Source organism: Mirounga angustirostris, unplaced genomic scaffold (assembly GCF_029215605.1).
Source record: "Mirounga angustirostris isolate CCGP_5_RB_7025 unplaced genomic scaffold, mMirAng1.0.hap1 SCAF_11, whole genome shotgun sequence".
Taxonomy (NCBI): domain Eukaryota; kingdom Metazoa; phylum Chordata; class Mammalia; order Carnivora; family Phocidae; genus Mirounga; species Mirounga angustirostris.
In genome coordinates, this window is record NW_026991719.1 from 94,250,329 (window position 1) to 94,277,680 (window position 27,352).

The 27,352-nt window shown below is 62.7% G+C and overlaps 1 long non-coding RNA gene across 1 annotated transcript in view; it reads right to left on the bottom strand.

Moving 5' to 3' along the window:
• Positions 1-27,352, bottom strand: part of LOC135361957 (uncharacterized) — a 56,407-nt gene that overhangs the window by 12,807 nt on the left and 16,248 nt on the right. The gene's annotated exons all lie outside the window — the stretch shown is intronic.

Below are 27,352 nucleotides of genomic sequence, written 5' to 3' on the forward strand. Positions count from 1 at the left end.
GCAACCTCCCAATATACAGATGTATGAACTGGATCCTCTTTGTGAAGACTCCTGGGATTTCCCACGTGGGGTATATGTTCTGTGGTGCACCCATCAGTCTGCAGCAGGGGCAGACAGACCACTTTTTTTTTTTTTTTATCATTCTTTTTCTAGAGAGAGCATGAGAAAGAGCAGGAATGGGTCGGAGGTGGGGGGAAGCAGAGGGAGAGAATCTTTTTTTTTTTTTAAGATTTTATTTATTTATTTGAGACAGAGAGAATGAGAGACAGAGAGCACGAGAGGGAGGAGGGTCAGAGGGAGAAGCAGACTCCCCGCCGAGCAGGGAGCCCGATGCGGGACTCGATCCCGGGACTCCAGGATCATGACCTGAGCCGAAGGCAGTCGCCCAACCGACTGAGCCACCCAGGCGCCCCGAGGGAGAGAATCTTAAGGAGGCTCCAAACCCAGCAGAGCCCAATGTGGGGCTCTATCCCCCAACCCTGAGATCATGACCTGAACCAAAATCAAGAGATGGACCCTTAACCGACTCAGCCACTCAGGCGCCCCAAATGGAGACCACTTTAAGCTAGGGAGAAATCAGACCATATACATCAGGACCTGGCCCCAAGGTGAGGAAAACAGGTTGAACACAAAAGGTTCAACCCCCTGGGCCTACCCAGGCCAAATGTGTTCTCTTGCCTAATGGAAGGGACACATGGCCAAATACCCACAGCCCCCTGGCCTGGGCTCCTTTGGAGCCGATTTTTCTAGTCCTGTCCAGACATGGCAGCCACCAAGATCCCAAACCTTTGCTCCCTGTGTCAGACCTCCAGGTTTGGAGACCAAGATCCTGTATCCGTGCCTGTCTCTGATGCTCCCATGGCCTGACTCAGCTTTGTGCCACGCTTACCCCGGTGCCTAGTGGACCTCTTCACCTCCCAGGGACACCGTCCTTCTCCCATGCCTCACTCCTTTGTCACTCCTCCCCAGGAAGTGATGGTACGAGGTTTGCGAGATTTGCAAAAGCATTTCCTCTTGATGGCAGTATTGCACCAAAAATGCGGACCTGCCCCTCCATCCAAGGCCCCTCCCTCCACCCTTTGCTAACAGAAAAACTGGCAGCCTGTGTGCAGCCTGGCTAACACAAGGTGGCTCACCCATCACGGCCACTTTGGGGTAAAGGGACACAAGCCTCAAAGTCTGGCGCTCCATCCTGCAGGGCCTGGTCTCTCTAGCATCCTCCTGGACTTCATGACACGAAAGCAGTGACTCCCCACCTAGGCACACTAGCAGTGGACCTGAAAAGTATCCATGGCTATTTCTTTGCACTCCACGTTTGTCTCAGACATCTGGAAACACGATGAAGATGGGAAGAGAGGCACAGTCAGTGCCCCGTGGAGCACATACTTCCAGAACATTCTCCCCAGTCACTGAGAGCAGTCTAAATGGGAAACGCCTAGCAGCCAGACACGAAGGTCTGCAGCAGCCCATTGTCACTGGAGTCAAGAGAAAGATGAATCACCCACAGCAAGAGAGACAATGGACAGGGCCTGAGGACCTAGCTCTTCTCCAGTGATGGCCCCCGGGTTCTGGAGTGGATGGTGACACACGCAGGTCAGATGGGAAGGCAGCCTGACACTGTACCACAGATGCCAAAGCCCCAGGTTGAAGAGAGAAGAGTAGCAAGAAAGAAAAGAGAACCTAGTGTCCAAAGAGAAAGGACAACTGAAATAGCCTATGCCTCTGCCCCCAGGAAGGATCCAAGGCACCAGACACTGGGTACTGTTATAAAAGAAATATAAAAGATCAAGTATAACAGGACATTGATTTTGTACAGATGTGCCAAAGCCAGGGGACTTCCTGGCTGTGAGAGCAGTCAAATGCAAAAGAGTGTTATTACTACAGGAGCTTTAGGGAGTCAGGGCAAGGGAAATGGAGAATGCCCTCTGTATCTGTTGGATTTCATTATCATTGAACCCCAAAAGATTCATGACAAAAATTAAGTGGTCCCCACTGAGGGGGTGGAGGATGAAAGATGGAGACAACTTGGGAGCAGCCATCACACAAGGGTAAGGATTTCTGCTTTGATTTGGAGAAATTGCTTTCCACACTGGCGTCTCCAGGCAGTTATAGGGAAGAGTACAGAAGGGAAATTTTACATGCAGTTGACAGCTGAGTAACATGGGGGTTGGAAGCTGACAAGTCCCCTCGCCCAGTTGAAAATCCATGTACAACTTTTCACTCTCCCTGAAACCTAATAACAATGGTTGACCAGAGGTCTCTCCAATTACATAAACAACACTTATTTTGTACTGTCACATGTGTATTCTTACAGTAAAGTGAGCTGGAGAGAAATTTTAAGAAAAGCATAAGGAAAACACATTTACAGTGCTGTATTGCATTTATTGAAAAATATCTGCATACTTAAGTGCCTTATGCAATTCAGGTCAATGCAATTCAAACCCATGGTCTTCAAGGGTCAACTGTGCATGTAACACACAAACACTTCTATGTGTATGTATGTATTTACAAATGAGTGAATGAAGGGTGAATGAAAGTGGATTTTCCAAGTGGAATACGGACACATTCCCAAGGATGGTGTCCCAGCAGGGTCTCCTGAACAGAGTGGCCCTCACCCAGGTCATCTGACTGTGTGGACAGAGTCACTGGGCTCTCCACCTGTCCCGTGGACCCTAACACCCTGCACACACCCACAACCATACCGGGGCACATGATGGCAGAGTGACTGCCTGAGGCTCCTGGAGGTGAGCCTGAGCAACCCACCTCCCTTTCTCTAACCAGACCTGGACCCTGTCATTTCTTCTTGCTGCCACGATGGCCCACACCCTCTAGGGCCTGCTCCTGAGCCCTTAAGCTGGATGAAGTAGCTGGAGGAGTACAGAAGACAGGCCGATACCTCAAGGAGAAAAGGGGACATCAAGAACTTGTGCCACCGTTATGAACCAATGTCCTCAGAAAGCAAGGGTTCTGCCCAAACACTCCCACGTGGAGGTCTAGTCACAAGTGTACCAAAACCACCACCACCACAGGGTCCCTGCTCCCAGGAAATGTGAACATAAAACTCCTGGAAGAGACGTAGACCCAAGCACGCGCCGATTCCTTTGGCTGTCATCACAGGTACATTCCTACTGCCAATAAGCCCAACAGGAAGAGCCACTACCTCCCCGCACCCCAGTATAGCAACCCTATTTGGGGTTAGATGGCTTCTGGGCCTCCGTGAGCCCTTTTTAATACACAAAAGGGAGGAGGGAAGGCCCCACAGCAACCAAGGATGGCTTTTCTGGAGCAACAGTGCCATCAAGTGGAAGCTTTTTGAGCAAGGCCTGCGGCATCTGTCTGTGCTGCCACTCAGAAAGGCCTGGGATGGGAGGAAGGGCGGGTCTGGGGCACCCACAAGCTTCTGGGCTGGACACAGCAAACGGGCACAGCTCCAGAATCGGCGGGGAAGCGACACAGGGCGGATGGAGCTGGGCTCACCCAACAAGGAGCCCCAGTGCACCAGGCTGCCTACCCTCAGGCCTCTAGCCTCCCCGGCCTGCGGGGGCGTGGCCTCGGCAGCCGCCATGTTAAGGAAACCAAGGGCGCTGAGGCTCCTACTCCCAGACATCTGGCCTGTGGAACCTTGCCTTTGATGTGGAGGTGAGCATGGTCAGTGTGGGATCTCAGGGCCATGGGGAACCCAGGACTGGATGCTCCAGGCTCAAAAACCATATAATCCCGGGAAGGGTAGGAGGTGGTCACCCTCTCAGGGGCAGCATTTTGCATGAAAGATGGAGAATTGGATCATTTGGTACTAGACCCAGACAAGAAAGAGCAATTCAGATTGCAGGTTAGAGCTAGAGTTATATTTTTTATATTTTGTATTTTGTCTTCCACTTAAAAGAGTCCGGGTGCCATGCCCCACAGTACCTGAGAAGGCCTAACTTGTCACATAAGACACAGGATGTAGATAGATACCCACTCACCATCTGATGGGATGGGACAGGAGATGCTGGGACAAGTTTCACTACATCATATTCCCGACTGGGTGGATCCAGGTCTCTTTTCTGCACTTGTGGTCAGAAATGCTGTAGCCCAGAACCACCCTATTCCTTGGCCTCCTTCCCTGTGTATGGGTGTATGACCCAGGTTCTCTTCTTTGAGGAGACTCCGGAGATTTCCCACACAGGGTCCATGTTGTATGGGTACAGCCATCAGCCCTGCCCAGAAGAGCACACTAAGACCATTTTATTTTTATTTTTTTAAAGCTCTACACCCAACGTGGGGCTCAAATTCACAACCCTGAGATCAAGAGTCACATGCTCTACTGAGTGACCTAGCCAGGTTCTCCAAGACCACTTTAAACTGGGACTAAACAGATCATATGTTGGGACCTGGACCCAAGGCTTGGCAAAGGTTGACCTCCCCCGAAAGCATAAGCCCACATAAGGACAGCTAGACCCACATTCAAGTGACTCACACGTATGAAATGAAGGGGCAGGGAACGGGTTTCAGCACCCTTCCAAGAGGGGTGAAAACAAGGTGCGTGTATGGAGGAAGTAGAGCCCGGAGACTTGCTCCCCTACTGACACCCAATAGGTAAGAGCTAGGCAAAGAGCATGAGCCACCCAAGAGGGTCTTCCAGAAGTGGGTTATAGGGACAGTCACGGTCTACGAGAAAAGGCTGTGTGCCTGGGAGGATGCGCCTCGATCCTGTCTTTGGCGGACATGCTTCATCTGTGGCCCACCTCGGGGAGAGGAGGGTTGGGTTCTCTCAACCCAACAGCTCTGAGTTTTAGGCAGTGTCTTCAGACCTGTTGGTGATTCCCCCATTGTGGGAACAAGCATGGGGTTGAGGCCTGGAGAGCCAGGGGTGAATGGAAGCCAGGACCGTCCCTTCTCATTCCATGTGTGAGTCTCAGGACTTCTGAATGCAAGTGACTGGCCAGGGTGTCCTCATTACTCTGCTCCTCTCCTGTCCTCTGCTCTTAGGGAGGTGGCTCCAGGAGCCCTGCAGACAGGATTGTGCCATAATCCTTGGAGACCCCAGGTGATGGCACCCCAACTGCTAATTCCATTTCAGGCTCAGCAGAAGGTATCTTTCAACCCTGACTCATTTGTCCGGAGGGCAGTTCTCTTCTGGACTCTGAGGGCTCTCATTCTGTGTCAGGTCCCTTCGGCACTGGGTAGTCAGGCTCCATATCTAATCCTGGGTTCAACAGAGGTTCATCACTTAGCATGTTTCTATAGCAGCAACAGAAGTCCCACTCTAGAGCTCTTAGTAGTCTGGCTTGGCTTGCCAAGAAGAGACATTCAAGGCATTGCGCCAACACAGGCTAAGCTTGCTTTTGCACTGAGGCAAAGGTCAATGTGGCCAAAGACCCCCAAAACGCTGACCAGGGATCCTTCAGAGAGAATACCTCTAGATTGGCACAGGCATGGGGACCCCAAGGGTCCTGAGGCTTGGCTTCCTATGTGGGGCCAGCCAAGAATCCATGCTATGTGATTTTGCTTATGCCTGTCTCTGGAGTTTCCAAGGTCTCACTTGGCTTTGGGCTTCACTCTCCCTAGTGCCTAGTGGATCTCTTGGCATCCTGGGGACCCTCTTCCTTGGCCCACACTTCATTCTTCTTACTCCTCCCCAGGAGCAAGGTTATTATGATATCCAATTCGTTATTTTGGAGGCAGTATCGCACCAGAAATGCCAAACCACCCCTTCACTCAAAGTCCTCTCACTCCACCCATAGCTAAGGGAGAAAAAAACCCCAACTAGGTGCCCTCTAGTTGACACAAGAAGTTTCACCATCATAGCCACGTTGGGGCTGGTAGATGTTTGCCTCAAAGTCTAGCGCTCCAACCTGCAGAGCCTGGTCTACGTAGCATCCTCTTTGCCTGCCTTCATGACAAAAATGCAATTACTCCCCAATGAGAGACCTCAGTGACCTATAAGAACATATCTGTGGATATTTCATTATCATTCTAGGTTTTTCGAAGAGCTCAAGAAACATGCTGAGTGTAGGCCAGTAGCAGACACAGTGCAGCATGGGACTATCAACATGGAAAATTTTAAGAAGTCACTGAAAGGCCAGCCTGATCAAGGAGCCTCAAAAAAGCAAACACAAATTCTTTGGTGACCAATGGAAACCAGCACTGCGATCAAGAAGTCCAACAACCCTGCAAAAAAGATGGAAGGACAAGAAAGACATGCCTCTAGTCTCATGGAGCCTCCAAGGATCAGGCATAGACACTGGCACAAAAGAGTTAGTCTGGAAGACAAAAAAGAGCCCCAACAAAATTGACTAACTTACCTCAGAACTGGGCCAAGTAAAATCTCTAGACACAAGCGAAGAAAATCAAACATGGGAAACAACAAAGTGTGCATATCCTTCTGATGACCTGAAGATTTTAGGAGTCCTAATTCTTCGGTGACCAAAAGAGAGCAGTGTTACAAATTGCCATACCCCTCTTTACAAAGGTTATAGCAGGACCAAGAGAAAGGTTTCAAGGACCCTGAGAAACACAAGGCCAATTATGCTTCCACTCCTAGGGGAAGAGGCACAAAGTGAAAACCACACTTGGAAAAGACCCAGAGCACAAAGGAGGGGAACATCTACTCATCCAGACATACCCAAAGAAAAATGCCACAGGTTCCAAAGATACAATATCCCAAAACAAACACTGAGGGCACAAAGGGCTCATGCTTTGCCCTGCTTTACCTCTATAGAGCCTCAAAGATTGGGAAGGAAGTCTGGCAACACTGGGAAATGAAGACTTGCACAAGAGGTCCCTATGCTGTCCCAAATAAAAATCCATCTTTACTCCCAGGAAAAAGGCAGCACAAGGTTCACTAAATAACAGAGGAGTTCTGCTTGATGTCAGTACTGCACCAAGAATGCCCACGGGCGCTTGAGCCAGCGCCTCTCCCTCTCCCGAGTGCCCCCAGTGGAGAGGCCCAGCAGTGACGTGGGAGTCCCAGGCGGGACTGGAGACGGGCCCTACCTCCGTGGTACCACCCCGCAACTGCCCCGAGGTGCAGAGCTCCCCCGGGGCAACCTGGGAGGGCTCCAGGGACGGGTAGCGGGACAGAGCGCGAGGTCCCGGTGCCCTGCGGGGCGGGCACGGGAAGCCAGGGCTCGGCACCCTGGCGGCCGCCATGTCTGGGCGGGACGAGAGGGGTGCAAGCCAGCCCGGAGCGGGAAGGAGCACCCAGCCGGGCCAGGGGCGCCAGTGAGGCCTTGGGCCCACGCGCGTTGGGTGGCCGCCGTGCCCCTTCCCCAAGGAGCCAGAGCAGGGTCGGTCTGGGAGGGCCCAGGGCCCTGATGTCCCTGCGTCCGGTTCTGAGGATCAGGTGTGGAGGCGAGCCACCCGGTGTCCAGGGACCTGGAGGGTGAGGTGGTCTCGGGAGGCGGCGGGGTAGGGGTGGGGAAGATAGTGGTGGCCGATAGCAGGAGGAGAGGAGTCCAGGAGGGACACGCCCACCCTGGGACGAGCCAAAGTGGAAGCACCAGCAGCCTCCTTAGCCGTTCTGCCCACCCCTTCCCCGCCACCGCGGCCACCAACCGCCCCCTCCCCCCCACACCAGGCCTGGGCCCACGAAGCCCTCGCCTGACACACACAGGGCAGCTGCACCGCCATCTGCAGGGGCTTCCCCGCCTCTGGCGTCTGGCGGAGGCCGGGCCCCAGTGCTCCCCCACGCAAGTCGAGGCCCAGCCGCCCCGCCCCGCCGCGCCGAGGCGTCTGAGTTTGCACAGTGCGCGTTCTGGGCCACACGTTCCCCAACACAGCACCAGGGCGGGCAGGGCAACGACAAGGAACGGCCGGCTGGCTGGCTCTTGCCTCTGCGTCCCGATGCCACGCTTGCTTCAGAGCTGGCCGTCAACGGACCAGTGTGCGGTGCGTGTCAGAAGGGCCAGGCACCTTGGGAGTGCGGGCCCCTTCTCTCCCGCCTGGGGCTCCGACTTCACTCCCAGGCCCGCCTCGGCCGTGGGCTCACGGGATCCGCAGGGCATTTCCGCTTGATGGCAGCATTGCTCCACGGCCACCAACCGGCCCTTCCCCCAGGGCCTCTCCCTCCGCCCCTCGCCGAAGAAAAAAGGCCAAGCCCTGGCCACGGGCTCCACCATGGCGGCTCCCACGTCCCGTCCCGCCCCGCAGCTCTGCTCTCGTGGGGGAGCCCACTCCCGCTTCTGAGGCTGCCTGGCTCGGAGCCTCGTCCCCTGTGGCTCCACGTAGCCTGCCGAAAAGCAAGGGCGAGGCCCGGCAGGTTCAGCGAGCCGCCCGGCAGTGGCCATAGGCCCCTCCGGGCCTCCATCTTTACCGGCGCAGCTCTGCAGGACGCCTCAGGAGACACACTGGTCCGCTCGAGGGCCCAGAGCCCCAGCCACCCCTAGCCAGTCGGTGCCCGATCCTCCGTCCGGACTCCCCCAGAGGCCAGCGGGACCCTGAGGCCTGCAGCGGCCAGACACAAAGGTCGGCGGAGGCGGTAACACGGCCACCGGCCGTGGGGTCGGCAGTGAGGTCCACCTCCAACGGCCCGAGGACGGAGGGGTCCCGAGCACCGGGCCCACGGCCCGCGGCCTCTCCTCACGGCCGTCCCGCCCCTCCGCCCACAAACGGGATTCCGACGTGGACCCTGGCCCACACGGGTCAGTGCGGAGGGCAGCCGGCAGCCGCACCAGGGTGGCCAAAGCGCCCCGGGCCTGGCCCAGGCTGCGTCTCGGGACCGCTCCCACGGGAGGGGGCAGGCCAGGGACGGGCCAGCCCCAAGTGGGCCCCTGCTCTCCAGGACCCGGGCCTTTCCCAGCGGAGCATGGCCGGGCCAATGCACCCCACTGCTGCTCTTCTCTCCCCTCCATCGGCCCGGATCCTGGGGTGGACACCTCACGGTCCCTTTCATGTGCACCCTGACAACCCGCCTCTCGTGCCTGGGGCATAGAAGAGGAAAAAACCACACACACACACACACACACACACACTACGAACACGCTCGAAAACACACTTGCACTCACAGAAACACGCGCTCACACTACTTCACGTGAACGGACGCATGCACGCACACGCTCACACAGGTACCGTCCCCCAGAAACAACGGTGGATCACAGGTGGATGTCACCCTTTTGCAAACCTCAGGAAGTGGCCCGCACAACCCACAGCAAGCGCCCGAGTAGGTGAACGACAGGTGTCCGATTCTACCCCAGCCCCTGCGCCCAAGGGCATAACGGCGCTCCTTTCGTGCACACGGGGCCCTCTCCCTGCTCTAGAATGGCACGAGGCTCGTCCAACTTCAACCGTTGGGGAACACTTTTGCTTCCTGCCCTGCTTCGCCCAGGACTCGGCCCGAGAGGCCCACCACCTCACTCTGCCCAGGGCAGGGAGCAGATATGCGGTCCCTCCGGTGGCAAGCAACACCACCCCACTCGCAAACCACCCCCGCTCCCCGTCGTCCACCTCCAGAGGGTCCTTCCGGTCTCTTCCCACGCCTCAGTTCTGCGAACCCTGGCTGAAGGACACCCTGTTGGACACAAACCCTGCTCACCTGGGAGACTCACGCCCCGAGGGCTGGGGCCGGGCTGGGGCCTGGCGGGGGCTGGCGGTGGGGGGAGAAGGAAGATGCACCAGAGGGGCTCCGTTCTTTCAGCATGGAGCCACGGGGCCCCGCAAAGAGACGCGTCCACCCCAAGACAGCCCGGCACGGGCCAAGTCGGAAGTGGGCCCACGGCTCCCGTCCAGGCACGCCCACCCGCCCGCCCACCTCCCGGGCCCACGTCAAGGGAGCCAGAGCAGCGTATGGTCACGAGTAGGGAGCCAGAGCACCCACCGCCCCTTTGGGGGTCGCCTGCTTCCCCACGCTCCTCTCCCCTGACCCGCGCTAGGCCCGGGCCGGCCTCAAGTCCAAAGGGTCATCCCGGACACTGTCACCTGCCAGGCCTTCCAAGCAGGCTGGCAGAGTTTCCCACCCGCTCCCCCCCCCCCCAATCCCGCCCTGGCTAAAATCCCCAGTCTCCGTTCTCCGAGGCCTGCCACCCACTCTAGGGATTCCCTCCCGCCAACAAAGCAAAGGCCTGAGCACCCTCAGAGCGCAGGCAGGAGCCACGGTAGACCCCCAAGTGGGGATGCGCCGCCTCGGGAAGGAAGGGTCTGGCCCCTAGAGCAGTCAACCGCCCTGACGGTCGATGGTCGGGGCAGGGTCGCCGCCGTGCCAAGGGAGGGTAACGCGCGTTCCCCCCAGCTCAGGTGGGTTGGCCTTGGCTTCGCGGTCGGCTTGCCAAGCAGTGTCCCGGCACGGGCCCCACGGTACCCAAAGGCGCCCAGGGCGGGAATGGCGTCAGACGCCACGGATTCCCTGCCCAGCCACCGCTCAGCCGTCAAGGACCCAATCCTCCGGAGTCACCGCATCGATGCCCACCTCGCCCACCTGGAGTCAAGAGTAGGCCAGCGCAGCCCTCCCCACTCCTTGGCCTCGGGCCCGGGGTGATCTGGTTGTATCCCTCTGGGTAGGCCCCGGAGCGGTGTAGCAGGGCGGTCAACGGTTGGGGAAACCCAAGCTCCCTGGGTGCGGCCATTGGCGCCAAGCTCTCAGGCAACAGGTGGGGGAGGAGGAGATTCAGCAGGTCAATACCTCGGCGGTTGCGGGGGGGCGGGGGGCGTTGGCCAAGATGGAGGTGAGCGACAAGCGACGGAGGCATCTTGCTCCACTACCCACGCAGCCCCCTCACCCCCCACCCCCAAAAGGGAGCGCACAGGGCTTTCCCGACGCTCACTTGGTGTGAGGAGAAGGGGCAACCGGCTGCCTTCAGCACTGGGTGGGGGTATTGGGGGTAGCAGGGGCGAGGCACGGGGAATGTGCGCGGACGCGCGTGGACGCCCGGAGGGGGGAAGGCTCGCCCCAGCCTGGCCCTTCTTCCACATGTGCGTGCGGCTACTGGGACAGCCGGGGTCTCCACTAAGGTTGGTCCCGCCGATCCAGAGCGTGAGCCTCCTTCAGGGCACGGGCAGACGGGCGCCTGACTGTCGGTGCAGTGGGCCAAAGGGGGCTGGGCCCGCGGCCCAGGGGCCGCCACCCAACGGTGCCCGCCCTTTCGGCAGACTCTCCACGCTGGTCCGTTGATGACCAGCTCCGAAGCAGGTGTGGCCTTGGGATGCACAGCCAGGAGCCATGCTTGTCATTGCCCTGAACGCTGGTGGGATGTTGGAGAAGGTGGCCCAAGAAGTGAAGTGTGCCAATGCCCAGGCCTTGGCGGACGGACGGCTCGGCTCCGCCTAGACTCGAGTGGGGGAGCAGTGGGGTATGCCCGACGGCCAGAGAGGGGGAGACCCCGCGAGATGGCACTGCAGCTGCCCTGTCTGGGTCAGGCAACCGCTTCTTGGGCCTGGGCCCGGTTGGGAGGGGGGGCGGGGGGAGTGCTAGGAGGGGGGCGGAGGTGGCGGGCGAAGGGGTGCGGCGGGGGAGGCCCCTGCTGCTGCTTCCACTCTGGCTAGTCCCAGGACGGGCCTGGCCCTTCCGCACTCCACTCTGTGCGGGAACGTATGCCCCACCCACACCCCCGCCACCCGCAAGACCCTCTCCTCCCGAGACCACCTCAAGACCCCTTGACACCGGGTGGCCAAGCTGCACACCTGATTCCCGAACCGGACACAGGGACATCGGGGTCCCGCCTCCACGCCCACCGCCAATGGCAGCGGCCTCCCAATGACCCTGTCTGTGCCCGCTTTTGGCGGAGCTTCCAGGGCCCTGGGTTCGCACAAGGCGATGCTGCCCCTGCTCCTAGGGGAAGGGGCAGGCGGCCAAACGTCCACGGGCCAGAGGCCCAGCGCCCCCGGCCAGGCTGGGTGCTCCTTCCCGCTCTGGGGTGGCTTCTCCGCCTCCGATCCCCACCAGACAGGGCGGCCACCAGGGTCCCGAGCCTTGCCTTCCCGTGCTGGACCCGCAGGGCCCCGGGACCTCGCGCTCCGTCCCGCTAGCCCTCCCTGGAGCCTCCCAGGTTGCCCAGGGGGAGTTCTACACCTCGAGCCACTCGGGGGGTAGGAGGGAGGGCCCATCTCCCCACCCGCCTGGGACTCCCACAGCACTCCACCCGGGGAAGCCGAAGCGCGGGGCTCACGGGATCCCCAACGAGTTCCGCTTGATGGCAGTATTGCTCCACGTACACCAACCGGCCCTTCCCCCAGGGCCTCTCCCTCCGCCCCTCGCCGAAGAAAAAAGGCCAAGCCCTGGCCACGGGCTCCACCATGGCGGCTCCCACGTCCCGTCCCGCCCCGCAGCTCTGCTCTCGTGGGGGAGCCCACTCCCGCTTCTGAGGCTGCCTGGCTCGGAGCCTCGTCCCCTGTGGCTCCACGTAGCCTGCCGAAAAGCAAGGGCGAGGCCCGGCAGGTTCAGCGAGCCGCCCGGCAGTGGCCATAGGCCCCTCCGGGCCTCCATCTTTACCGGCGCAGCTCTGCAGGACGCCTCAGGAGACACACTGGTCCGCTCGAGGGCCCAGAGCCCCAGCCACCCCTAGCCAGTCGGTGCCCGATCCTCCGTCCGGACTCCCCCAGAGGCCAGCGGGACCCTGAGGCCTGCAGCGGCCAGACACAAAGGTCGGCGGAGGCGGTAACACGGCCACCGGCCGTGGGGTCGGCAGTGAGGTCCGCCTCCAACGGCCCGAGGACGGAGGGGTCCCGAGCACCGGGCCCACGGCCCGCGGCCTCTCCTCACGGCCGTCCCGCCCCTCCGCCCACAAACGGGATTCCGACGTGGACCCTGGCCCACACGGGTCAGTGCGGAGGGCAGCCGGCAGCCGCACCAGGGTCGCCAACTCGCCCCGGGCCTGGCCCAGGCTGCGTCTCGGGACCGCTCCCACGGGAGGGGGCAGGCCAGGGACGGGCCAGCCCCACGTGGGCCCCTGCTCTCCAGGACCCGGGCCTTTCCCAGCGGAGCGTGGCCGGGCCAATGCACCCCAGTGCTGCTCTTCTCTCCCCTCCATCGGCCCGGATCCTGGGGTGGACACCTCACGGTCCCTTTCAAGTGCGCCCTGACAACCCGCCTCTCGTGCCTGGGGCATAGAAGAGGAAAAAAACCACACACACACACACACACAACGAACACGATCGAAAACACATTGCACTCACAGAAACACGCGCTCACACTACTTCACGTGAACGGACGCATGCACGCACACGCTCACACAGGCACCGTCCCCCAGAAACAACGGTGGATCACAGGTGGATGTCACCCTTTTGCAAACCTCAGGAGGTGGCCCGCACAACCCACAGCAAGCGCCCGAGTAGGTGAACGACAGGTGTCCGATTCTACCCCAGCCCCTGCGCCCAAGGGCATAACGGCGCTCCTTTCGTGCACACGGGGCCCTCTCCCTGCTCTAGAATGGCACGAGGCTCGTCCAACTTCAACCGTTGGGGAACACTTTTGCTTCCTGCCCTGCTTCGCCCAGGACTCGGCCCGAGAGGCCCACCACCTCACTCTGCCCAGGGCAGGGAGCAGATATGCGGTCCCTCCGGTGGCAAGCAACACCACCCCACTCGCAAACCACCCCCACTCCCGTCTTCCACCTCCAGAGGGTCCTTCCGGTCCCTTCCCACGCCTCAGTTCTGCGAACCCTGGCTGAACGACACCCTGTTGGACACAAACCCTGCTCACTGGGAGACTCACGCCCCGAGGGCTGGGGCCGGGCTGGGGCCTGGCGGGGGTTGGCGGTGGGGGGAGAAGGAAGATGCACCAGAGGGGCTCCGTTCCTTCAGCATGGAGCCACGGGGCCCCGCAAAGAGACGCGTCCACCCCAAGACAGCCCGGCACGGGCCAAGTCGGAAGTGGGCCCGCCGCACCGGTCCAGGCACGCACGCTCGCCCGCCCGCCCACCTCCCGGGCCCACGTCAAGGGAGCCAGAGCAGCGTGCGGTCACGAGTAGGGAGCCAGAGCGCCCACCGCCCCTCTGGGGGTCGCCTGCTTCCCCACGCTCCTCTCCCCTGACCCGCGCTAGGCCCGGGCCGGCTCAAGTCCAAAGGGTCATCCCGGACACTGTCACCTGTCCGGCCTTCCAAGCAGGTTTGCAGACAGTTTCCCCCCCCCCCCCAACCACCCCCACCGCCACCCCAGCCCGGCTGAAATCCCCGGTCTCCGTTCTCCGGGGCCTGCCACCCACTCTAGGGATTCCCTCCGGCTCACAAAGCCAAGGCCTGAGCACCCTCGGAGCGCAGCCAGGAGCCACGGAAGACCCTCAAGTGGGGATGCGCGGCCTCGGGAAGGGAGGGCCTGGCTCCGAGAGCAGTCAACCGCCCAGACGGTCAGGGTCGCGCCAAGAGAGGCGACACAGGTGCCCCCTAGCTCAGCTGGGTCGGCACTGGGTTCGCGGTCGGCTCGCCAAACACAGTGCGGGCACGGGCCCCCCGGTACTCCACGGGGCCCAGGTCGGGAATGGTGACAGAGGCCACGGATACCCTCCCCGGGGACCGCTCCAACCCTCAAGGACCTCATCCTCCGGATTCACCGCATTGACACCCACCTTCCCCACCTGGAGTCAAGAGTAGGCCAGCGAAGCCCCGCTCCTCGACCTCGGGCCCAGGGTGAACCAGTTGCTACCATCTGGGTAGGCCCCCGAGAGGGCAAGCAGGGCGGCCGACGGTTCCGGGGACCCAAGCTCTGCGGGGGCCGCTGCTGGCGCCGGGGCCCAAAGGGCGCGTGCACGCCGCCGGGCTCTCGGGCAAGGGCTGGGGGACAAGGAGAGCCAGGGGGTCAACACCGGGGTGCCCCTGGCCAAGAAGGAGGTGAGCATGCACAGCCTCTCCCTTCTCGTCCTCCTCCCTACCGCCCCCCCCCCCCCCGCCCCGCCCCGTCCCCTTAATACACACACTAAGGGGCTTTCTGGGAGCTGACGTGTGCGAGGAGAAGGGGCAACAGGCTGCCTTCATGCTCTCGGTCGGGGTGGTGGTGGTGGTGGACCTGTGCGGATGCTTGGGGATGCTTGGGCACACGTGTGCGGGGGAAGGCACAACCCATGCCCGACCTTCCTTCCACGCGTGAGGCTACTGGGACAGCTGGGGTCTCTGCTAAGGTGTGCCCGTGTGCTCCAGTGCGGGAGCTTCCCTCGTGGCCGTGGCAGACAGGTGCCTGACTGCGGGTCCGTCTGGGCACACGGGGTTCGGCCCGCTGTCCAGGGGACGAGACTCCGCTCCCTGGAGCCCCAGAAGCGGGAATGCTCCCCTCCGCCACAGAGGCCCAGACGTGGGAGCCGCCATGTTGGAGCCAGGGAGGGTGGACACAGGCCTGGCCTTTTCTTTTTGTTTTCTTTCTGGCGTGGCCTTTTTTCTTCGGCAAAGGGCGGAGGGAGAGGCCCGTGGGGGAAGGACCGGTTGGCATCCGTGGTGCAATACTGCCATCAAGCGGAACTCCTCGGCGGTCCCCTGAGCCCCGCGCTGCGCCTGCCCCGAGTGGAGAGGCCCCGCAGTGACGTGGGAGTCCCAGGCGGGACTGGAGACGGGCCCTACCTCCGTGGCACCACCCCGCAACTGCCCCGAGGTGCAGAGCTCCCCCGGGGCTACCTGGGAGGGCTCCAGGGACGGGTAGCGGGACAGAGCGCGAGGTCCCGGTGCCCTGCGGGGCGGGCACGGGAAGCCAGGGCTCGGCACCCTGGCGGCCGCCATGTCTGGGCGGGACGAGAGGGGTGCAAGCCAGCCCGGAGCGGGAAGGAGCACCCAGCCGGGCCAGGGGCGCCAGTGAGGCCTTGGGCCCACGCGCGTTGGGTGGCCGCCGTGCCCCTTCCCCAAGGAGCCAGAGCAGGGTCGGTCTGGGAGGGCCCAGGGCCCTGATGTCCCTGCGTCCGGTTCTGAGGATCAGGTGTGGAGGCGAGCCACCCGGTGTCCAGGGACCTGGAGGGTGAGGTGGTCTCGGGAGGCGGCGGGGTAGGGGTGGGGAAGATAGTGGTGGCCGATAGCAGGAGGAGAGGAGTCCAGGAGGGACACGCCCACCCTGGGACGAGCCAAAGTGGAAGCACCAGCAGCCTCCTTAGCCGTTCTGCCCACCCCTTCCCCGCCACCGCGGCCACCAACCGCCCCCTCCCCCCCACACCAGGCCTGGGCCCACGAAGCCCTCGCCTGACACACACAGGGCAGCTGCACCGCCATCTGCAGGGGCTTCCCCGCCTCTGGCGTCTGGCGGAGGCCGGGCCCCAGTGCTCCCCCACGCAAGTCGAGGCCCAGCCGCCCCGCCCCGCCCCGCCCCGCCGAGGCGTCTGAGTTTGCACAGTGCGCGTTCTGGGCCACACGTTCCCCAACAGGACACCAGGGCGGGCAGGGCAACGACAAGGAACGGCCGGCTGGCTGGCTCTTGCCTCTGCGTCCCGATGCCACGCTTGCTTCAGAGCTGGCCGTCAACGGACCAGTGTGCGGTGCGTGTCAGAAGGGCCAGGCACCTTGGGACTGCGGGCCCCTTCTCTCCCGCCTGGGGCTCCGACTTCACTCCCAGGCCCGCCTCGGCCGTGGGCTCACGGGATCCGCAGGGCAGTTCCGCTTGATGGCAGTATTGCTCCACGGCCACCAACCGGCCCTTCCCCCAGGGCCTCTCCCTCCGCCCCTCGCCGAAGAAAAAAGGCCAAGCCCTGGCCACGGGCTCCACCATGGCGGCTCCCACGTCCCGTCCCGCCCCGCCCCGTCCCGCCCCGCAGCTCTGCTCTCGTGGGGGAGCCCACTCCCGCTTCTGAGGCTGCCTGGCTCGGAGCCTCGTCCCCTGTGGCTCCACGTAGCCTGCCGAAAAGCAAGGGCGAGGCCCGGCAGGTTCAGCGAGCCGCCCGGCAGTGGCCATAAGCCCCTCCGGGCCTCCATCTTTACCCGCGCAGCTCTGCAGGACGCCTCAGGAGACACACTGGTCCGCTCGAGGGCCCAGAGCCCCAGCCACCCCTAGCCAGTCGGTGCCCGATCCTCCGTCCGGACTCCCCCAGAGGCCAGCGGGACCCTGAGGCCTGCAGCGGCCAGACACAAAGGTCGGCGGAGGCGGTAACACGGCCACCGGCCGTGGGGTCGGCAGTGAGGTCCGCCTCCAACGGCCCGAGGACGGAGGGGTCCCGAGCACCGGGCCCACGGCCCGCGGCCTCTCCTCACGGCCGTCCCGCCCCTCCGCCCACAAACGGGATTCCGACGTGGACCCTGGCCCACACGGGTCAGTGCGGAGGGCAGCCGGCAGCCGCACCAGGGTCGCCAAAGTGCCCCGGGCCTGGCCCAGGCTGCGTCTCGGGACCGCTCCCACGGGAGGGGGCAGGCCAGGGACGGGCCAGCCCCACGTGGGCCCATGCTCTCCAAGACCCGGGCCTTTCCCAGCGGAGCGTGGCCGGGCCAATGCACCCCAGTGCTGCTCTTCTCTCCCCTCCATCGGCCCGGATCCGGGGGTGGACACCTCACGGTCCCTTTCAAGTGCGCCCTGACAACCCGCCTCTCGTGCCTGGGGCATAGAAGAGGAAAAAAACCACACACACACACACACACAACGAACACGATCGAAAACACATTGCACTCACAGAAACACGCGCTCACACTACTTCACGTGAACGGACGCATGCACGCACACGCTCACACAGGCACTGTCCCCGAGAAACAACGGTGGATCACAGGTGGATGTCACCCTTTTGCAAACCTCAGGAGGTGGCCCGCAGAACCCACAGCAAGCGCCCGAGTAGGTGAACGACAGGTGTCCGATTCTACCCCAGGCCCTGCGCCCAAGGGCATAACGGCGCTCCTTTCGTGCACACGGGGCCCTCTCCCTGCTCTAGAATGGCACGAGGCTCGTCCAACTTCAACCCTTGGGGAACACTTTTGCTTCCTGCCCTGCTTCGCCCAGGACTCGGCCTGAGAGGCCCACCACCTCACTCTGCCCAGGGCAGGGAGCAGATATGCGGTCCCTCCGGTGGCAAGCAACACCACCCCACTCGCAAACCACCCCCGCTCCCCGTCCTCCACCTCCAGAGGGTCCTTCCGGTCCCTTCCCACGCCTCAGTTCTGCGAACCCTGGCTGAACGACACCCTGTTGGACACAAACCCTGCTCACCTGGGAGACTCACGCCCCGAGGGCTGGGGCCGGGCTGGGGCCTGGCGGGGACTGGCGGTGGGGGGAGAAGGAAGATGCACCACAGGGGCTCCGTTCCTTCAGCATGGAGCCACGGGGCCCCGCAAAGAGACGCGTCCACCCCAAGACAGCCCGGCATGGGCCAAGTCGGAAGTGGGTATGCCGCACCGGTCCAGGCACGCACGCACGCCCGCCCGCCCGCCCATCTCCCGGCCCACGTCAAGGGAGCCAGAGCAGCGTGCGGTCACGAGTAGGGAGCCAGAGCGTCCACCGCCCCTCTGGGGGTTGCCTGCTTCCCCACGCTCCTCTCCCCTGACCCGCGCTAGGCCCGGGCCGGCTCAAGTCCAAAGGGTCATCCCGGACACTGTCACCTGCCCGGCCTTCCAAGCAGGCTGGCAGACAGTTTCCCCCCCGCCAACCCCCCCTTCCACCGGCCCGGCTGAAACACCAGGTCTCCGTTCTCCGAGGCCTGCCACCCACTCTAGGGATTCCCTCCCGCTCACAAAACAAAGGCCTGAGCACCCTCGGAGCACAGCCAGGAGCCACGGAAGACCCCCAAGTAGGGATGCGCCGCCTCGGGAAGGGAGGGCCTGGCTCCGAGAGCAGTCAACCGCTCAGACGGTCAGGGTCGCGCCAAGGGAGGTGACACAGGTGCCCCCTAGCTCAGCTGGGTCGGCACTGGGTTCGCAGTCTGCTCGCCAAACACAGTGCGGGCACGGGCCCCCCGGTATCCCACAGGGCCCAGGTCGGGAATGGTGACAGAGGCCACGGATACCCTCCCCGGGGAGCGCTCGAACCCTCAAGGACCTCATCTTCCGGATTCACCGCATCGACACCCACCTTCCCCACCTGGAGTCAAAAGTAGGCCAGCGAAGCCCCGCTCCTCGACCTCGGGCCCAGAGTGAACCAGTTGCTGCCATCTGGGTAGGCCCCCGAGAGGGCAAGCAGGGCGGCCGACGGTTCCGGGGACCCAAGCTCTGTGGGGGCCGCTGGGCTCTCGGGCAAGGGCTGGGGGACAAGGAGAGCCAGGGGGTCAACAACGGGGTGCCCCTGGCCAAGGGGGTGAGCATGCACAGCCTCTCCCTTCGCGGCCTCCTCCCAACCGCCCCCCCCCGCCCCACCCTGTCCCCTTAACACACACACTAAGGGGCTTTCTGGGAGCTCACGTGTGCAAGGAGAAGGGGCAACAGACTGCCTTCATGCTCTCGGTCGGGGTGGTGGTGGTGGTGGACCTGTGCGGATGCTTGGGGATGCTTGGGCACACGTGTGCGGGGGAAGGCACGACCCATGCCCGACCTTCCTTCCACGCGTGAGGCTACTGGGACAGCTGGGGTCTCCGCTAAGGTCGGCCCGAGTGCTCCAGAGCGGGAGCCTCCCTCGTGGCCATGGCAGACGGGTGCCTGACTGCGGGTCCGTCTGGGCACACGGGGTTCGGCCCGCTGTCCAGGGGACGAGACTCCGCTCCCTGGAGCCCCAGAAGCGGGAATGCTCCCCTCCGCCACAGCGGCCCAGACGTGGGAGCCGCCATGTTGGAGCCAGGGAGGGTGGACACAGGCCTGGCCTTTTCTTTTTGTTTTCTTTCTGGCGTGGCCTTTTTTCTTCGGCAAAGGGCGGAGGGAGAGGCCCGTGGGGGAAGGGCCGGTTGGGCTCCGTGGTGCAATACTGCCATCAAGCGGAACTCCTCGGCGGTCCCGTGAGCCCCGCGCTGCGCCTGCCCCGAGTGGAGAGGCCCCGCAGTGACGTGGGAGTCCCAGGCGGGACTGGAGACGGGCCCTACCTCCATGGCACCACCCCGCAACTGCCCCGAGGTGCAGAGCTCCCCCGGGGCAACCTGGGAGGGCTCCAGGGACGGGTAGCGGGACAGAGCGCGAGGTCCCGGTGCCCTGCGGGGCGGGCACGGGAAGCCAGGGCTCGGCACCCTGGCGGCCGCCATGTCTGGGCGGGACGAGAGGGGTGCAAGCCAGCCCGGAGCGGGAAGGAGCACCCAGCCGGGCCAGGGGCGCCAGTGAGGCCTTGGGCCCACGCGCGTTGGGTGGCCGCCGTGCCCCTTCCCCAAGGAGCCAGAGCAGGGTCGGTCTGGGAGGGCCCAGGGCCCTGATGTCCCTGCGTCCGGTTCTGAGGATCAGGTGTGGAGGCGAGCCACCCGGTGTCCAGGGACCTGGAGGGTGAGGTGGTCTCGGGAGGCGGCGGGGTAGGGGTGGGGAAGATAGTGGTGGCCGATAGCAGGAGGAGAGGAGTCCAGGAGGGACACGCCCACCCTGGGACGAGCCAAAGTGGAAGCACCAGCAGCCTCCTTAGCCGTTCTGCCCACCCCTTCCCCGCCACCGCGGCCACCAACCGCCCCCTCCCCCCCACACCAGGCCTGGGCCCACGAAGCCCTCGCCTGACACACACAGGGCAGCTGCACCGCCATCTGCAGGGGCTTCCGGGCCTCTGGCGTCTGGCGGAGGCCAGGCCCTAGTGCTCCCCCACCCAAGTCGAGGCCCAGCCGCCCCGCCCCGCCGCGCCGAGGCGTCTGAGTTTGCACAGTGCGCGTTCTGGGCCACACGTTCCCCAACACAGCACCAGGGCGGGCAGGGCAACGACAAGGAACGGCCGGCTGGCTGGCTCTTGCCTCTGCGTCCCGATGCCACGCTTGCTTCAGAGCTGGCCGTCTACGGACCAGTGTGTATTGCATGTCAAAAGGGCCAGGCACCTTGGGACTGCGGGCCCCTTCTCTCCCGCCTGGGGCTCCGACTTCACTCCCAGGCCCGCCTCGGCCGTGGGCTCACGGGATCCGCAGGGCATTTCCGCTTGATGGCAGCATTGCTCCACGGCCACCAACCGGCCCTTCCCCCAGAGCCTCTCCCTCCGCCCCTCGCCGAAGAAAAAAGGCCAAGCCCTGGCCACGGGCTCCAACATGGCGGCTCCCACGTCCCGTCCCGACCCGCCCCGTCCCGCCCCGCAGCTCTGCTCTCGTGGGGGAGCCCAGTCCCGCTTCTGAGGCTGCCTGGCTCGGAGCCTCGTCCCCTGTGGCTCCACGTAGCCTGCCGAAAAGCAAGGGCGAGGCCCGGCAGGTTCAGCGAGCCGCCCGGCAGTGGCCATAGGCCCCTCCGGGCCTCCATCTTTACCGGCGCAGCTCTGCAGGACGCCTCAGGAGACACACTGGTCCGCTCGAGGGCCCAGAGCCCCAGCCACCCCTAGCCAGTCGGTGCCCGATCCTCCGTCCGGACTCCCCCAGAGGCCAGCGGGACCCTGAGGCCTGCAGCGGCCAGACACAAAGGTCGGCGGAGGCGGTAACACGGCCACCGGCCGTGGGGTCGGCAGTGAGGTCCGCCTCCAACGGCCCGAGGACGGAGGGGTCCCGAGCACCGGGCCCACGGCCCGCGGCCTCTCCTCACGGCCGTCCCGCCCCTCCCCCCACAAACGGGATTCCGACGTGGACCCTGGCCCACACGGGTCAGTGCGGAGGGCAGCCGGCAGCCGCACCAGGGTCGCCAAAGTGCCCCGGGCCTGGCCCAGGCTGCGTCTCGGGACCGCTCCCACGGGAGGGGGCAGGCCAGGGACGGGCCAGCCCCACGTGGGCCCCTGCTCTCCAGGACCCGGGCCTTTCCCAGCGGAGCGGGACCGGGACCGGGCCAATGCACCCCACTGCTGCTCTTCTCTCCCCTCCATCGGCCCGGATCCTGGGGTGGACACCTCACGGTCCCTTTCAAGTGCGCCCTGACAACCCGCCTCTCGTGCCTGGGGCATAGAAGAGGAAAAAAACCACACACACACACACACACAGACACACTACGAACACGCTCGAAAACACACTTGCACTCACAGAAACACGCGCTCACACTACTTCACGTGAACGGACGCATGCACGCACACGCTCACACAGGCACCGTCCCCCAGAAACAACAGTGGATCACAGGTGGATGTCACCCTTTTGCAAACCTCAGGAGGTGGCCCGCACAACCCACAGCAAGCGCCCGAGTAGGTGAACGACAGGTGTCCGATTCTACCCCTGCCCCTGCGCCCAAAGGCATAACGGCGCTCCTTTCGTGCACACGGGGCCCTCTCCCTGCTCTAGAATGGCACGAGGCTCGTCCAACTTCAACCCTTGGGGAACACTTGCTTCCTGCCCTGCTTCGCCCAGGACTCGGCCCGAGAGGCCCATCACCTCACTCTGCCCAGGGCAGGGAGCAGATATGTAGTCCCTCCGGTGGCAAGCAACACCACCCCACTCGCAAACCACCCCCGCTCCCCGTCCTCCACCTCCAGAGGGTCCTTCCGGTCCCTTCCCACGCCTCAGTTCTGCGAACCCTGGCTGAACGACACCCTGTTGGACACAAACCCTGCTCACCTGGGAGACTCACGCCCCGAGGGCTGGGGCCGGGCTGGGGCCTGGCGGGGGTTGGCGGTGGGGGGAGAAGGAAGATGCACCAGAGGGGCTCCGTTCTTTCAGCATGGAGCCACGGGGCCCCGCAAAGAGAGCGTCCACCCCAAGAGAGCCCGGCACGGGCTAAGTCGGAAATGGGCCCACGGCTCCCGTCCAGGCACGCACGCCCGCCTGCCCACCTCCCGGGCTCACGTCAAGGGAGCCAGAGCAGCGTGTGGTCACGAGTAGGGAGCTAGAGCGCCCACCGCCCCTCTGGGGGTCGCCTGCTTCCCCATTCTCCTCTCCCCTGACCCGCGCTAGGCCCGGGCCGGCTCAAGTCCAAAGGGTCATCCCAGACACTGTCACCTGTCCGGCCTTCCAAGCAGGCTGGCAGACAGTTTCCCAGCCCCCGCATCCACCCCCACCCCCACCCCAGCCCGGCTGAAACCCCCGGTCTCCGTTCTCCGAGGCCTGCCACCCACTCTAGGGATTCCCTCCGGCTCACAAAGCCAAGGCCTGAGCACCCTCGGAGCGCAGCCAGGAGCCACGGAAGACCCCCAAGTGGGGATGCGCCGCCTCGGGAAGGGAGGGCCTGGCTCCGAGAGCAGTCAACCGCCCAAACGGTCGGGGTCACATCAAGGGAGGTGACACAGGTGCCCCCTAGCTCAGCTGGGTCGGTACTGGGTTCGCGGTCGGCTCGCCAAACACAGTGCGGGCACGGGCCCCCCAGTATCCCACGGGGCCCAGGTCGGGAATGGTGACAGAGGCCACGGATACCCTCCCCGGGGACCGCTCCAACCCTCAAGGACCTCATCCTCCGGATTCACCGCATCGACACCCACCTTCCCCACCTGGAGTCAAGAGTAGGCCAGCGAAGCCCCGCTCCTCGACCTCGGGCCCAGAGTGAACCAGTTGCTGCCATCTGGGTAGACCCCGAGAGGGCAAGCAGGGCGGCCGACGGTTCCGGGGACCCAAGCTCTGCGGGGGCCGCTGCTGGCGCCGGGGCCCAAAGGGCGCGTGCACGTCGCCGGGCTCTCGGGCAAGGGCTGGGGGACAAGGAGAGCCAGGGGGTCAACACCGGGGTGCCCCTGGCCAAGAAGGAGGTGAGCATGCACAGCCTCTCCCTTCGCGGCCTCCTCCCAACCGCCCCCCCCCCCCCGCCCCGCCCTGTCCCCTTAATACACACACTAAGGGGCTTTCTGGGAGCTGACGTGTGCGAGGAGAAGGGGCAACAGACTGCCTTCATGCTCTCGGTCGGGGTGGTGGTGGTGGTGGACCTGTGCGGATGCTTGGGCACACGTGTGCGGGGGAAGGCACGACCCATGCCCGACCTTCCTTCCACGCGTGAGGCTACTGGGACAGCTGGGGTCTCCGCTAAGGTCTGCCCGTGTGCTCCAGTGCGGGAGCTTCCCTCGTGGCCATGGCAGACGGGTGCCTGACTGCGGGTCCGTCTGGGCACACGGGGTTCGGCCCGCTGTCCAGGGGACGAGACTCCGCTCCCTGGAGCCCCAGAAGCGGGAATGCTCCCCTCCGCCACGGCGGCCCAGACGTGGGAGCCGCCATGTTGGAGCCAGGGAGGGTGGACACAGGCCTGGCCTTTTCTTTTTGTTTTCTTTCTGGCGTGGCCTTTTTTCTTCGGCAAAGGGCGGAGGGAGAGGCCCGTGGGGGAAGGGCCGGTTGGCATCCGTGGTGCAATACTGCTATCAAGCGGAACTCCTCGGCGGTCCCCTGAGCCCCGCGCTGCGCCTGCCCCGAGTGGAGAGGCCCCGCAGTGACGTGGGAGTCCCAGGCGGGACTGGAGACGGGCCCTACCTCCGTGGCACCACCCCGCAACTGCCCCGAGGTGCAGAGCTCCCCCGGGGCTACCTGGGAGGGCTCCAGGGACGGGTAGCGGGACAGAGCGCGAGGTCCCGGTGCCCTGCGGGGCGGGCACGGGAAGCCAGGGCTCGGCACCCTGGCGGCCGCCATGTCTGGGCGGGACGAGAGGGGTGCAAGCCAGCCCGGAGCGGGAAGGAGCACCCAGCCGGGCCAGGGGCGCCAGTGAGGCCTTGGGCCCACGCGCGTTGGGTGGCCGCCGTGCCCCTTCCCCAAGGAGCCAGAGCAGGGTCGGTCTGGGAGGGCCCAGGGCCCTAATGTCCCTGCGTCCGGTTCTGAGGATCAGGTGTGGAGGCGAGCCACCCGGTGTCCAGGGACCTGGAGGGTGAGGTGGTCTCGGGAGGCGGCGGGGTAGGGGTGGGGAAGATAGTGGTGGCCGATAGCAGGAGGAGAGGAGTCCAGGAGGGACACGCCCACCCTGGGACGAGCCAAAGTGGAAGCACCAGCAGCCTCCTTAGCCGTTCTGCCCACCCCTTCCCCGCCACCGCGGCCACCAACCGCCCCCTCCCCCCCACACCAGGCCTGGGCCCACGAAGCCCTCGCCTGACACACACAGGGCAGCTGCACCGCCATCTGCAGGGGCTTCCCCGCCTCTGGCGTCTGGCGGAGGCCGGGCCCCAGTGCTCCCCCACGCAAGTCGAGGCCCAGCCGCCCCGCCCCGCCCCGCCGAGGCGTCTGAGTTTGCACAGTGCGCGTTCTGGGCCACACGTTCCCCAACAGGACACCAGGGCGGGCAGGGCAACGACAAGGAACGGCCGGCTGGCTGGCTCTTGCCTCTGCGTCCCGATGCCACGCTTGCTTCAGAGCTGGCCGTCAACGGACCAGTGTGCGGTGCGTGTCAGAAGGGCCAGGCACCTTGGGACTGCGGGCCCCTTCTCTCCCGCCTGGGGCTCCGACTTCACTCCCAGGCCCGCCTCGGCCGTGGGCTCACGGGATCCGCAGGGCAGTTCCGCTTGATGGCAGTATTGCTCCACGGACACCAACCGGCCCTTCCCCCAGGGCCTCTCCCTCCGCCCCTCGCCGAAGAAAAAAGGCCAAGTCCTGGCCACCTGGCCCCCAACATGGCGGCTCCCATGTCTTAGCCACTCTTGTGGGGGAGCATACTACTTCTCTGGTTTGTGGAGGTGTGTCTTTTTCCCCTTTGGCTCTCCTCAGCTTGCTTTTTTGTCCAAAACTCTAGGGGGATGCCAATCGAAGCTCAGGGGGACTCCTGGTAGTGGACATAAACCCATCCATGATTCCATCTTTAGCACGGCTGGTTTGCAGGGTCCCTCAGTCGGCATGGTGGTCATGGGCCTAGGGTCGTATCTTCTCATCATTTCTAGGTTTCCACTTGCTCATATTCTGATTAGGGTATCCTTAGGTAGGTAGGTTACTTTGAGATGCCTGCCTTCTCTGGCAGCCCCTGGCCGCCAGGCAGAAAGTTTTGTGGTAGTCAATGGGTATTGTCTATCCCTCAAAATAAAGGTATACTTCCTATTGCTAAAGGATTGAGGGTTTTTGAGTGTCTGTCTGTGTATTGCAGGGCTTCCCTGGGATTCAGTGTCAATGGTGGCCCACAGGAGTTGGTGTGGATAGTAGCTGTGTGCCACCTGTGAGATGGCAAGGCACCTCAGCGTGGATTTGGGTCAATCTCTGATTGTCTCATATTCCTATCGGGCATGGTAAACACCTGGTTGTGGTTAGGTATCAGGGATTTACCTAGTTTCTACCTTATTGTTTCTTTTAGCTCCTGGAGAAGCCCTTTGTTTCACTGTGGTCAACCGGGGAATAGGTTTGGAGACATGCCAGTGATATTAAGTGGCCTCTTAGTGCTTCAATAGCTCTTAGACAAAGAGGCAGGGGGAGATGCCACTTCTGAGGTACACTTTGTTTGAAAGACCTCTCTCCTAATGAGGTGAGATATGGACAGGAGGCAGAGGACTCGAAGAGAACTACATGTCCACCTCCAGGAGCACAGCACTTCACCATATGCTCCATGTTGAAAAGTAATGGCAATGACACTGTCTTCTGTTCTTTTTCCTTATTTTCTGAGTTTGCATTTATCTCTTTCTCTATCTAAAATTGTCATACTCTGGGTGTTGGTAACACTTTCAATTATAGTGAGTTGCACAAAGCAATACCTAAGGAACCCCCAGGACTGAGTGGAGGTCTTCCAGACCCACGCTCGAGGAGAGATGTGTGTCCCTTTCAGGGGCATTCTGTCTGTTTCCACGGCAGTCTGTGTGTGCACAGGCAGAGTCTATGCAATTCCACATGGCTTTATGCTCCATGGGACTCCTCGAATCTCAACTTTGTTTTAAAAGATGCTATTTATTTATTTGAGAGAGAGAGAGAATGAGCACACGCATGCAAGCAGGGAGGGGCAGGAAGAGGGAGAGAGAGAATCTTAAGCAGACTCCCCCCACTGAGCGCCTCAGATCATGACCCAAGCCAGTATCAAGAATTGGACGCCCAACCAACTGATCCACTCATCACACCCCCCACCCCGGAACCTCAACTCTTGAGACCCCTACTTTTGGTCACTTTTAACAGGAGTCACGCAGTGAATCACACCCAAGGTTCCCATTACCTCTTTCTCCCATATGGCAGTTATCAGGGAGCATAATCCTTCCCTGTCCCTTGGCTGTTGTATAGAAAGTCATACTGGGGAAGGCGTGGGGTGTCATGGCCCAATGCTCCTTTTGCAGGCTACAGGTGGCATCTTTCCTCCTGCCTAGAACCTAGAACAAGAACTTGACTTGAACACACAGCTGTGTCCAGGATATACTGTGAAAGGCTCATAGGACTGACCAACAAGTTCCTTTTGAAAGCAGGGCTGCCACAGAATTGGCACCATGCCCTTGCTGCTTGGACCCTGCCTCTGCCCTTTTCTAAGGCAGGAACCTTGACCAGACTAGTGTCCAACCGTACCTAAGCATGGTGGTGCTACAAGGTCCCTAGCCCACCTGCAGAAGCCTTCAATTATTTTGAGCTACAGTAGGAAGTATCATCCTCATGGCATTTGGATAAAGGCACTTGAGTAAGAAGAAAGAAAACATGTCTGGTTTCTGGTTATACCTTCACGCAACATTTTCACTTGGAGGAATGGAAGTACACCTCCTGAA